The following is an 11,801-nucleotide window of genomic DNA, read 5'->3' as shown; positions in this document are numbered from 1 at the left end:
CCTAATAATCCGATTTTGGTTTTGGCACGCAGAAACTCGCCATTCTTCCGCCAATTCTGTTGCCGTGCGATGTGCCATGTGAAGCAATGACAGCGCTCAACCATGTCATAGGTTATAAACAATGATTCAGAACCACGCCTTAAGCAAACACGTACGTCTCGTTGTATGTTCATTGCACTATGCAGACAAACAGCAGTGATGCTCGCAAAACAACATTTGCCACCAACTCACAGCTCTAGTATTGCAGTAAACGCTGAAGGTATTAGTGATTCTCAGTAGCATTACCGCTGTTTATCGCCACTCAAACTAAACAAAACAGAAAGATTCCCAAGCCCACACTGTAAAAAAAATTTGCCTTACTTTACAGAAAATTTGCTGGTAATTTGTGACCGAACACTCTTCCGTAAATTAAGAACGGTCATTTCCGTAGAACGGACAACTGTAGAAAAGGAGACCGTAATACAAGATACGAGTGCTTCTGTATCTAGAAAACGGAAGATTCTGTATTCTGAATCTGTACTATAACCGTTAAAGTACAGGTGCTTCCCGTATTTCATCTTGCAGAGCATATCCATTCGAAGAATGTGCCATCGGGCACAAAATTGCCCAGGACGTGCGAGAGTCGACCGAATTTCATTGGTGTGCTATTTGCTGGGATCAGCCGTGCCACCATCTGCGTTCAGCATGTGCATACGTGACCCACTGTTTTCAGCGGTCTTGAGCAGAAATGCAATTTGGTCAACGCTCGCACTTCCAGGGTACTTTTGTCCACGATAGTACATCTCCTTTAATGCAAATGTCATGAAGGCAGCTCATAGTCAAAGCAGCAGGTCACCATTGAGAAAATTGTCTTGCCAACACACTGACATGGCTGCAGAGATAAAACACTTTGCACTTTGTGATATGAATGCACTGCATAGCATATACACAAAAAGGTGCAACATTTCAGTCCTCAAGTTCTTAGATCACAGAAGCAACTTTATTTTCTTCAATCACTCGTCTTGCACTTCTTCCTGGTGAAAGTTGTTCTTGACTCCAAACACTTGCAAGGATAAACTTGCTGCTGTTAGGAGAAACAAATAGTCTTCGTGAATATCCATCCTAAAGAAAGCGGCAAAAAAGTTTAATCACAGAACACGAGAAAGCAGTAACTTCTGTGTTAGAAAAACATGTAAGTAGATCAACATTGCTGGCACAAGGGATGTTGCTGTAGCCAACATTTCGACATAGGTGCTTGTCATTAGGGTAGCAAATGTTTTCCTTGGCTGTGTTGTGGGATTGTGCATATCTCACTGGCCCCTAGCCTCATTGGGGGAGAAGTAACTGGTGCATATAATAGGTCAAGAGAAGCCAAAGTGTTAAAATAAAGGAAGGAAGGGTGTGCTTAGCAGTGGTGATCGTGATGGAGCGGGTATGAGCAATGCTGTCAGTACTTGCCAAGAGTAGGGGTGACCAAAACAGAAAACGATGTACACATGTATGCAGTCATTAATCCAGTAGAACCAATCTTCCCAGAAGACAAAATAGGTATCAAGATAAACAGTTTGCACTTTTGAAAAAGGAAAACGAAGAATTAAGGAAAATAAATTTTGTATCAAGATGCATCTGGTTAAGATCACTGCAAATGGTAAATGAAGGCACATTATGAATATATATTTTGTTGCAAGCCGATGAAGAAAGTATATATTAACCAAATATTAAAAAATAGGGACATTAAAATTAAACTGGATATGACTATAAAACAGTAAAGAACAGCCTGTGGAAAAAAATGGGATGGATAATATAACCAGGTGCAAGATTGCAAAACGTCGAGTGCTGTTTATATTCATGCTGCTGTTGACGGCTTCAAGTTTCTGTCTTCCTGTGGAACCTTTGTCTTACTTGAACAAGGAAATGGGTCATTTTTTAAACAAGCCAGTTCAAATGCAGTTCAAAGCTTCAGCGGTGTTATAATGAAAGAAAATATTATGGTCAGTTCTCCTGCTCATCTTGAAACTTATTGTGCGCAACAAACAGGGACGAAGAATAGAAGAAACACAATGTTAAGCGCTCGTCCTTGTGTTTCTTCTATTCTTCGTCCCTGTTTGTTGCGCACAATAAGTTTCAAGATGAATTTGTTCCAACTAGGCCGACTCGCAGTCTTGCTTCAGTTCTCCTGGGTGTGCTTTCATTCACCAGTTATTTCCACCGATGTAAGTTCAAAATTTAAAGGTCTAAATGGACCTTAGCTCCTGGCAAACCATTAGCTGGTCTTTTTTTCAACACAGATGCCTGCACATTATATGTGTTGGCAGGAGTGCTAGCGAACTACATTATACTTGTTGCCACAACCAAAGTGAAACTAGGTAACAGTGATTGAAAAAAAAAACCAGCATTCCACAATACTGATTCAAGTCGTCTGGAAAAGTTGCTTAAGTTAACGTACACCCCCTACTCCACCAGACAATTATTCACCACACTGACTCTCATGGTGTCAACCATGCTATTACAACACTAGGCATCAAGTGAGGAGAATTAGGGGATAAGAGGGCACAATGCTTTTTGTTAGAACATCAAATGTGCTTTACATAAATGCTACATTCCAACTAACAAAGGAGCAACCGGTTTGTGAGATAGTGACCAATGCATACAAAAGCTAATGACATTCTGTGCAGCAGAATGTTGACGATGAGGTGTTATGCGCACAAGTGTACTCTTTCACACAAAATGACATCCTGCACTCAAACCTTGTGCCAATATTAGAGTTTGAAAAACACCGTAGTGGAAAACAAAGAGTGCTAAATTTGTTGAAAATTACTAAAAATTATTCGATTATTCATTATCGTTACTGTTCCTTAAAGATTCACAGATTGTTCCCTATGGGTGCTGTAAACAGGCACCCTGCTTTTACAGTGGTAGCAACAATGATCTGTGGCACAGACGAGAATAAATGCTCATTAAGTTTATGCAAGAGTATATCCTACAAATTACACCCCATTTCACATTCCAATATGGTAGAAGAGGAAGACGGAAAAAACTACTTTCTGGTGGAGGATGCATACCCCAGAATAGAAGAAACAAGTGTACTCTAACCATTGCTGCTGCCTATGCCTGTGCACTAGCAGTTACATATAATATGGCAGTTACAATTGTTTTTCCACAAGCACTGCAAGCTGCGGCCAGTTTACCAGTACACAGCTGTAATAAATTTAGGGCAAGCTAAAGCTCTCTAATGGATTTATCTCATATGACACAATTGGAATGCAATATTCTGCAAATAAGTGAAGCGCGATGTGCCATCCCATACAATGAAACACCTTTGAAGAATCTGAATCACCACCTGCACTCTTAGGCAAAGTTACACCCTTTGGAGTGCCGCTTCTGCCACACAACAATAATCGTTATTTGCCTCGATGCGTTTCCTTTCTTGAAGACGCCACGCCCGCTACTTTGTTGTCGGGAATGCTATCATGCTGATAACGCGCATGCCGTTCGTTACTGGAAAGCACAGGGCTCGCAGCGTTAAAGAAAGAAAATGCATAAAGGCAGATGACAATTATCGTTGTGTGGAAGAAGGGGCACTTCAAAGGGTGTAACTCTGCCTAAGAGTGTGAGCCGTGACGAGGGAAAAGAGTGTGTTCTGTGTAAAGTAGTGCACCTGTATAACCTAAAGCTTTGGAGAATGCATTTAGTATGAGCTGGGAAGGTTCCTAATTTTATATGCACACAGTGAAAACCTCCATGCAGTTTTGCAAAATGCAAACCCCCAACCTTTTTGTTGTTCAAACGTAATGACACGTAGGGCCATAACATGTACATTATGGGTTTCGTTCCCAAACAATCAAAGTGAATAGCACCACCCTAAGTGTTATGTGCCTTTTTCTTAGTGTCGAATGCTGCGATCGGCAGAGAAACGGATTTCTGGAGCAATATAAAGTATTAGGTACTGTGATATCAGTTCTTTCACTGCTGTTTTAGCATTATCGGGTCCTAAAGTAAAGAAACGAGAAATAAATACATGCATATTTTACGCTACAACCCTCATAAGTATTTAGTAGTCTGGATTATAAAGGATTCCAGATTTACAATGCAGGACAGATTTTATTCCACTGAAAGAATGGCATCATGCCAATGATTCTGCATTTGGTGCTATATTTATTTGCATTTAGTTCAGTTGGAATGTGTGTGTGTATCGCCAGCGATATCGCTTGACATTTTTTATATTGGCTGTTTTCTAAATTTAGGCAAATTCGTATTCGCAAATAACCTTGTATGACACCAAGAACTTGCTTAGCAGGAGTATTTCTAACATTTGCAAGATATGAGGCCCTTGAAAGCGGCCTGGGGTACACGCCGCCCCCTAATCTCATCAGCAAGTTTCTGGAACTCATCTACGAGGTTTCTTATGATCAATGTAAAGTTGCTTGAATGGGGGAAATAGGGAATTTATAACAGGTGAATTATGCAGCATAAGAATGATGTCAGCAAGAAGCAAGCATCAAGAACTATAAAATGAAGACTATAAAATGCAAGAATTATTTGGGATGATTTAAAATTCTGGCATTGGAACGAAATGTCTTTCAATCTGTATATAAACTCTGATTATTCACTCTACTACCACTGCCTTCATTAGAAACATTCATAATCATTATCCTATCTATGCCACATCATCCTAGCTAATATTCAAGCCTTCATAAGCTGCTTTTTTTACTGCTAATTCTCTGTGGGAAAGAGGTGTCCGTATGAAGACCATATCATATACTTATTACCCGTTTTTTTGATAAATGATAAGGGAAAAACTTCACACCAAGAATGCATTGAGCTTGAGCAAGTTCTGCGTTTGATGCTGTTGATTCTTTTTTTCCCTTTGCCATCATTGACCCACCTGGTTAGCTAAGTAGACAGAAAAGCTGCAGGAGAAAGGTGGGGGTGCCAAACCAGACTTGTGCCCCAGGGGACCTTTTCACGGTCACTGGAGGAACTGCCTGTGGCCTCGGCATCTTCCTTGAGGGCCACGGCCATGTCTAAGAAACCTTGTCTCCACAGGCTGCACAAAGAAAGATAATTTGCTGAGCTAAGTCTTTTTCTTAAAAGAACCCATTTAAGTTGTATTCGTGGCTTTGCACCACAAAACTGACACATGACTGGCCACTCAAGACACTTTATGTGTATTCGCAGGCTTATTCCTTGGAAAAACACTTTTATGTAGCACACAATGAGTAACAGTAACAAAAAAGTGTATCAGGAGGCTTTCATATTGCTCTACAACTTTTCATTGACACATTTCATTTAATTATTTGAGATATTTAATAAATAATTAAGAATTATGTAATTAGGCAGAATGCACAATATAATCAGAGTATCTCCAGGCGATGGCAAACATTACCTTCATTTTGTCTAGTTACATCGCATTTACATATTTCTGAATCTTGGTGCACGATAGTTAAGACACCCTGTAGATCAAAAAACAATATTAAAATTTTCATAATCATCTCTTGCGTGTTATTGGTGGCTATGGCTGCTTCAAGTTATTCTTTCAGTGTGGTACAAGCAGTTTTGAAGTGAAATTGTTTTGCATCGAGGGCATGTAATCTAGGCAATCAAGCAAAAGGTCAAGTTGTGTTCACTATTCAGATGTTTAACTAAGAAGCTGCAGGAAAAGGAAACAAGACACAACACCTAATAAACAATGCAAAATTCGAAAATTTAAACTGAACAAGAAACCAGTTTTTGAAAACACAGAAAAAAAGCCAGCAGCTTACATTGAATACACCCTTGCTATGTACTCCAAGTGAAGTTGTTACCGCAATGCTTGGGCACCATATGAACGTAACAATCAACAACTTCGAGCAGAATATTAACACCACTAAATGAACTGGCCTTTGAAGATTCTTGATCTGAAATCCTCAACGACTTGTTCTGGCGTTTAATCTGTCAAGCTCAATCTGTATTCTCAAAAGCTGGCTCTCGGCCATAATTTCTCTAAACGCAACATCAGCTTAAATCTCAAGATAGGGTTGACCTGTAAATAAACTGGATAATGCATGGCAAACATCATGAACTCTCTTACATGTTAACCAGAGGGTTCACTCATGCAGCCATGAAATTGTGATGCAGACACGATATATTGAAGCTGGTTTTGTGAAGTGTTTCATGCTTCCAAGGCTTCTTCAGTTGTGAAAGCTGTCTCCGTTAGCTAAATAAGCGATGAGAATAAAAAAAGAACTTCAACATGCTCACAATACGTTGGCCATTTGCAAGTAAACAGTAGCCTTTTTGGGAACCCAGGTTGCCTGGTGCAAATCTACTATGCCACAGTACTTGCGTTACCCAGTACCAGCCACTTTAAAATGCAATGTGTTCAGAACCCTTTCCTTCTGTTTGTCTGCTTTGGAAACAGTTTAACATGTGTTCAGTAGGCGTCGAGAAAGGGGACAGAAAACACTGTGCACCACTGATTTCTAACATGTTTCGCTGGGTGCAGCACACCGCACCGGATGCAGGTGAAGCCAGTGGAAATGCGATGTCATGCAGTCGCTTGTCCTGGAAGCAGGGCATATGGTGGACTAACTAGTGCGTGCGATCAGATAATATTGCTGCCGAAAAACTTTTCTTTGTGGTTTTTCACATTTTAGGAGGTCTCTACATGTCTGGTAAGCACTTTTATGACAATCTGAACCCGTATACGATAGTGTTCTTTTACATCAAGTTTTTTCTGATTTACCAGTGTTTCCATTGCACGCCACTTATGTTAGCGACACTGTAGACACTACAATGGAAAAATTCTGGACACCTCGAAACACTGCTTGGGTAGTTTATGGCACATCAGGCAGGCATGTTAGGGGAAGAAATGCTACACACCCGTGCAACAAAGTGCTGCCGCAAAGTTGTCAAGCACCAACTTCCGGGACAAGGCCGGCTTCAGTCGAGGGCGCTCGATGTGCTGTTCATCCCCTGTAGTAGAGATCAGTGGCGTGGACCCTTTTATACTGGCTGTCTTTTCTGGTCGGAACCTTGGCAACAGCTTCCACCATACTTTTTTTGAACCTGCAACATGTGCAGAGAAAGTCACATCACTGTGCGTTGATTGTATGGCTTTATTGTGCTACACATTCTATCAAATCATTAAAAAATACAGTTCACACATTTTTACTTCTGTATATAGACAGTCTAGTTGCTATACACGCGAAACATTATCATTCCTCTGACAGAATACAACAATAGAAGCGTACACTGTAAAGCTACACTAAAATTTAAATTGATGTGACACCATATGAGCATACAGTATGCTTACTGTATGCTTTAGCCCTGTGTCAAGTAAAAGTTAATTGTCAATCATTTATGGTGTATTCCTACTTATTCTGGGTCATCAAACTGTACAATCAATGTTCCAAGTTTACACAATGTTGGCTTTTGATTGCCTATGTGATCCGTTTCCTACTTACGCATGCAGTAATCCCACTGTATTAAGGAAAAAGAGAATAGGAAATGCCGTGATAATCTTCTACATTTGATGAGGGCAGGAGCAATGACCAATAGCATGTGGTTGAAGCTACATATATACTCAGTTTTCACACAGCTTAATTATTCAGCAAGTAATAAAGAGCTATCCTGTGTACCTCTGCATGACCAATAAAATCTGACTACTTGACACTGCACTAAGGCTGCCGCTTGGTACTGTTCGGCAGTTCAGCTTTGGTTTTCTGATATACAGATCTGTTTAGGTACCAGTAGTTTACTTGCGATAAAATGGAGCTCGGAGCACTGGTCATTTGCACATAAATAATGCGACAGTAAATACAACACAAGGATAGGAATATGGGTCTCTTGGAAAAAGTACATACACATTATGATTATAATGTGATGTCATGCCACAATGAAACAGAAAGCAACGCATAGAAGTGGACGGCGCTTCTATGCCACCAAGGTTATTGGACAGACAATACTTCAGAAGTGCCCGCAACACAATGTGTTGGCGGGCTAGTTGGTGTGAATCCATAAATACTTTGTTAAGTGCAAAACAATGGACACAAGAAAGACGACCAGCACAAGGCGCTACACTCAACTGACATCACTTTATTGCGTCGCTCCTTTATAAATAGTAGAATCTAGAAGAACATCCGCAGTTAGCACCATGTGCAGAGACCACCAACAACCAATCACAAGAGCGTACTCATGCGACGGGATCCAAAAAACCGTATTGAGCACTGCACAAGGCTAAAGAAGGCACACTAATGCACTGTGACCCCAATGACTGTATGAAGAAAGCTTCCGATAACTCTCAGGCGATGGTATCACAGCACTTTTTCAAAATCGTAGTATCACGAAACATGGCTTTGCACTTCCATATTTTACAATGTTGAGCCAAATGGGAACCTGTGCCTGTTGGTATGGATCGCTTAGGTTCGCAATGTTTCGTGATGCTACGATTTTGAAAAAAGGGCCGTGATACCACCGCCAGAGAGTTATCAGAAGTTTTCTTCATACAGTCACTGGGGTCACAGCGCATTAGTGCGCTTTCTTTAACCTTGTAAAGTGCTCAATATGTTTCTTTTTTGGATTCTGTCGCATGAGTGTGCTTTTTTGATCAGATGTTGGTGGTTCCTGCACTTGGTGTTCACAGCAAATGTTCTTCTAGATTCTGCTGTCTACAAAGGAGGGACGCAATATAGTGATGTCAGTTGAGAGTAGCGCCTTGTTCTGTCGTCTTTCTTGTGTCCGTTATTTTGTGCTAAAAAGCAATGATGTATTCCTTGTGTGTGTTTGAAGACAGCTCCACACGCAGTAGCGTATCCAGTATTGCTGCCCAGTGGTTTAGCTCGCCGCAGTTTGAAGTGCCACAAAACATAAGGAGAGAAACCTGCATTTATAGTCTTGTTGCAAACAAGAATATAACGTGAAGTGCATTCTGAGGCCAGAAACTATAAAAAAAAATTTCACGATGCACCGCTGTGCAAGGTTTTATAGCAAAGTCAAATACATTTAGTGTAAATATGACACTATGATGGTGCACAATGGTGGTAATCTGTAATAATATAAAAGGTGCCTTAATGTTACAACAAAAGCTGACATTACTTAATAATAGCCCTGTAAAATTTAGCATGCAGGGGCACCGCTTGGTTAAACAATAGTGATGTATTGTCTATGTACACAAGTATTACCCACGCATTTCTGCCATTGTCTAAATGGCATAAATGAATGGGTAATACTTGTATACATAGATATTACATCTCTATTGTTTAACCAAATGGGTAAACTATGTCTGCCTGACACAAGACTAGAATTAAACCATAAATTATATATAGTCACCCTAACAGTAACACCTCACTTGAACTTCACAGTAAGTAGACGCCTGTTGATGCCAGCCTCCCCCAATGCTAAACTGTGCTGCATGCTCTACAGAGAAATTATAGTGGTATCACTCAACTCTGAAGCCATTCAGGACTGCAGCACTGTAGAAGACATCTACAAATGTCCCACTTCATGTATAACAGCCTGAATTGCTTGCACATCTTACCAAGTTCAAATTAAAATTTCTTTTTGTTTAGCATTTTCGCCTGCTAGACCACAATCCAATGTCATCAATATATTAACATATTACCTCAAAGAACCTAATTTGGCTTGTAGATTAACACCTTTGCATACTGCCACAGCTGCACTCTGTCATATGCGTTGCAATCATAAAGGAGTGCTGGTCCACCAGCACTCCAATGTCACTAACAGTGATCACCTACACAGCTAAGTAAACGGTCCTGATTCAGGTGGCAAATAGCTATGAGAAAAAAAAAATCCACTCACCTTGAGAGCTATAATACTGCAATAACTTGAGAGAGATGGACCCATTGCAGGCAGCAGACCTCTTCTCAGCTCCAGCACAACAGCAACTTGCCTTTCAGTAAAAGAAAAGGATTGATTAGTAATGATAAGTTACCTTGTTTTTGCTTAGTATCAATACAATCTGACTTTCATGCATATCCACTCTCCTCTTTAGTAATACAACTGAATTATTCGTCAAATAAAAGAGTCTATGGTGATACCATTCGCTTCTCTTGTATGTCCAAATGTTTTCGCACTGATACCCCGTTTACTGCTTGCTTAGTGGCACGAATGCCTTGACTGCCCAGACATCATTCGAAGGAACACGTCTTGTTGCACCGCAAACGGTGCAGCAAGACGTTTTTTTCCGGTCACAATTAAAACGTGCACCCAAGCAAGAAAGTAACGATCACAGGTAGTGAGCGACTGCTATTGCCTCGAACGTTTATTTCCGTATTTTAACAGAAGTTCTTGTATCGGATACAGTATGCTCTCAAGCCAATACAAGCGTCAATACAAGAGCTCAACTGAACACAGTTTTATTCTACGCTTTTAACGCGAGTGAACAAAAGGTTAGAAGTACCTCACGGAAATTGCGATCGAGCCAATCGCGCTACGACTGGAATCGATCTGAAGAGATAGGTTTTATCCTTTCCCCATGCATGCGTGATTTTTGCCCTAAGACGTTGCATAGTGGTCTTTTGAAACAATATTTCTGTTCGCGAAACCGGCTTACCACACATCATTTTAACACCTACGTTATGCAAAACAAATAAGATTAAAATGGGCTTACCTCATGAGCAAGTTACCAGCGCGCGTAGACTGTTGAACACCCGTTGAGAGCAAGCAGGCTATCCGTGTCCAAGCGCATACGTGCACCCAAACACAGGACAACTTCTTCGATGCCGCAGCGAGCAGAGTTTTGTACACGAAGTGAAAGACATCCAGCGCAAATATCTCCGAGCGATGACGGCAAATAACGAGCGCACAAGCGGACACAACACAGCAACAAATTCGGAACTTTGCCAATTTGAACGTGCCGAGACCCAAGCAGCGTAACCATCCATCGTTTCTGTTCTTCGCTCCCGATGAGTCAATCTCTCTTCCTTGGGGTCTTGCTCCACCCTTGAGTACAAATCAAGAGATATTTACGGCGAATTAACAACATTTACAACACGACTCGAAAAATGCCGGCTGACTAGACATGTGCATCTCCGTCTGCCACTCCAACGGACGCGCAGCGCGCCCTGCCCCCTGGTGCCGCACTCTGAGCGCGGAGAACCGAAGAGAATCGGTTTCGTTTTCGCATTTGTGCTCTAGTTACTGGAACTGCAATATAATTGCTTGACAATTAATTGAATTCTAAAAGAGGAGAATGCTTTCTCTCCCACAAGTTAGTGCGTTTTATACAAAGGGAGAGAGAATTCAAAAGGAAGAAAGGCAGGGAGGTCAACCAAAGCATTCGCTACTGGCGATAGCAAACCCCTGTGCTACAATGAAGTGCAAAGCAGTGCACTGCGATGCGTCCATAAGCTCGAGTACAGTGATAATTTGGGCGGGTTGGTGCATGTAATGAACGGTTAAATAATGAGTTGTGTCATAACATTACCCATGCATAAAGCACGTGGAACTAGTGGTGTTGCATTCTATAGGTCAAAAAGAAATAAAGCTTGAATCGTTACATCTCGACACTGGGCATTCTTTCTTTCCGAAATATTTTTTTCTTCTTTTTGACAGTATACACAGTAAGTACTAGCACGGTAATAGGTCCTTCATCTTCAGTCACCTTCCAGTAGTTTACATACATGTCGGTGCATGTTCGCGTTCTTGATTCTACCGTACAAGAACGAGCGCGCTTACCGGTCTTGTTTCAAGATGAAGCACCAAATGTTTGCGATTACATCTTACCGCAAGAATTAACACATGAACAGTGAAGATTATGCGTAATCGATTTGTCTCAATGAATGGGCAGTTATTGTCAGAGACGAGATATTTTGTAAATATCA

General features: G+C 41.0%; 1 long non-coding RNA gene across 2 annotated transcripts; it reads right to left on the bottom strand.

The window, feature by feature from the left end:
- Positions 1 to 957: 957 nt before the first annotated feature.
- Positions 958 to 11,511, bottom strand: LOC139061243 (uncharacterized). 2 transcript variants are annotated; one of them, XR_011515272.1, is made up of 5 exons: positions 10,589 to 11,511; positions 9,778 to 9,868; positions 6,841 to 7,026; positions 4,865 to 5,026; positions 958 to 1,063 (listed from the first exon to the last, which is right to left on the bottom strand). It is a non-coding gene; the product is annotated as an uncharacterized lncRNA (long non-coding RNA). The 2 variants fall into 2 exon arrangements; XR_011515273.1 differs by having other exon boundaries at positions 958 to 1,060.
- Between the last annotated feature and the right edge of the window lie 290 nt (positions 11,512 to 11,801).

The sequence above is a fragment of the Dermacentor albipictus genome, chromosome 6 (assembly GCF_038994185.2).
Source record: "Dermacentor albipictus isolate Rhodes 1998 colony chromosome 6, USDA_Dalb.pri_finalv2, whole genome shotgun sequence".
NCBI lineage: Eukaryota > Metazoa > Arthropoda > Arachnida > Ixodida > Ixodidae > Dermacentor > Dermacentor albipictus.
This window is presented reverse-complemented; position numbering and strand designations above follow the sequence as displayed.